The following is a 1566-nucleotide window of genomic DNA, read 5'->3' as shown; positions in this document are numbered from 1 at the left end:
CTGCCTTACATTCATGGCTAAGTGTGTAGATCCAAGCAGTTTAACTTTCTCCGGTGAATCATCCATACATATAAACAATGGAAAGTAAAGGTACACATTTGCACGAATCTATTGATAGATTAACTAAAAGCATTGAGCAGCTCACTTCTTCTCATGCTGAATTACGCAAGGAGGTCAAAGCCATCAATGATAACAGCAAAGCTATTTCCTCGAAATTTTCTAAAATACAGAAAAAGCTTTTTACACTGGAGAATGAAGTAGCGATCCTCCGCCAACAGGAACGAGCAAAGAACATAATTCTCTTTAACCTACAGGATGACGAGGAACACAATAATGATATCATCCCCTTAATCCTAAACTTATTTCAAAAGATCGACCTAAGAATTCCTGAAACCGCACTCGCTGACGCGTTTAGACTTGGGAAGCAACGGAATGGAGTCCAATAATCGTTAAATTCATCTCTTCCCGATGGGTCAGATCCATTTTCAAAAAAATTCCCGAATTACGGCAGCTAAACCTCTCTATTGCTAACGATCGCACCAAGAAAGAGAGAGAAGAAAGAAAGGTTCTACTGGACCATGTGCGAAAGCTTAAGGATTCCGGCTATCAGGCATATGTAAAGAAAAACGTACTGATTGTGAATGGCAACGCTGTTCTTCCTGAAGATGTTCTTTCTCTAATCCGGGATGGTGTGGCTGATAATGACCAGAATACTTTCAAATATGCCAGAGAAACACCTCCTAATGAGTTTCAAAATCCCAGGCAGAAAAGCGGTCGCCCCCCTAAGAAATCTCCCTCCAAGAAACCTGGAGAAAATCTTGTCAATAAACGACTTGACAGTTACTTCTGCGAGGGCCCCAGGAAAAGTTCTCAAACCATACGAAATACACGCTTGCTGCAATCAACAACTGACGACTCGAACTCCTGTCATCGATATAAGCAATTCTAGTGCTCCAAGGCTTATTTTTTGGAACGTTCACGGACTGTCCAATCTATCTGATTTTGAAAATAACCTCAGAAATAACGACATCCTATGTATCTGTGAGACGTGGTCAGCAGCTGATACGGTAACACTTCCTTATTTTCTCAATAGCTTTCAAGCAGTCTGTTTCCCAGCCATCAGATGCGCTCTGTATGTTAGAGCTCAAGGCGGGCTTCTCATATGTTATAACAACACACATTTGAAACTTGAGGTAATAGAAATCAATGACAACTATATCTTTGTAAAAATCGCATATGAATGTATTGTTTTTATTCTGGGCCTAGTGTACTTTTCACCATCCAAGACTATAAAATACTTTTTATCTAACTTTGACGATTCTCTCGCGCAGATATTTAAAGATAATCCTAATATCCCAATTGTCATAGGAGGCGATTTTAACTGTCGTGTTGCCAATTCAAATCAGTTAGATTCTGCGATTGTATCTAATAAGGTTTTCTCCGCTAACCGATGTTCTACAGATGGCTTTATAAATAGTAGGGGAAAGCTATTCGTCGACTACATGGAAAAAAGCGATTTAATCTTACTAAATGGCCGTTCTTTTAGCGACTTTCCAGCGCATTCAA

Source organism: Belonocnema kinseyi, chromosome 4, assembly GCF_010883055.1.
Source record: "Belonocnema kinseyi isolate 2016_QV_RU_SX_M_011 chromosome 4, B_treatae_v1, whole genome shotgun sequence".
NCBI classification, from domain to species: Eukaryota; Metazoa; Arthropoda; class Insecta; order Hymenoptera; family Cynipidae; genus Belonocnema; species Belonocnema kinseyi.
The sequence above is the reverse complement of the archived record's forward strand: the minus strand, read 5'-3'. Positions refer to the sequence as shown.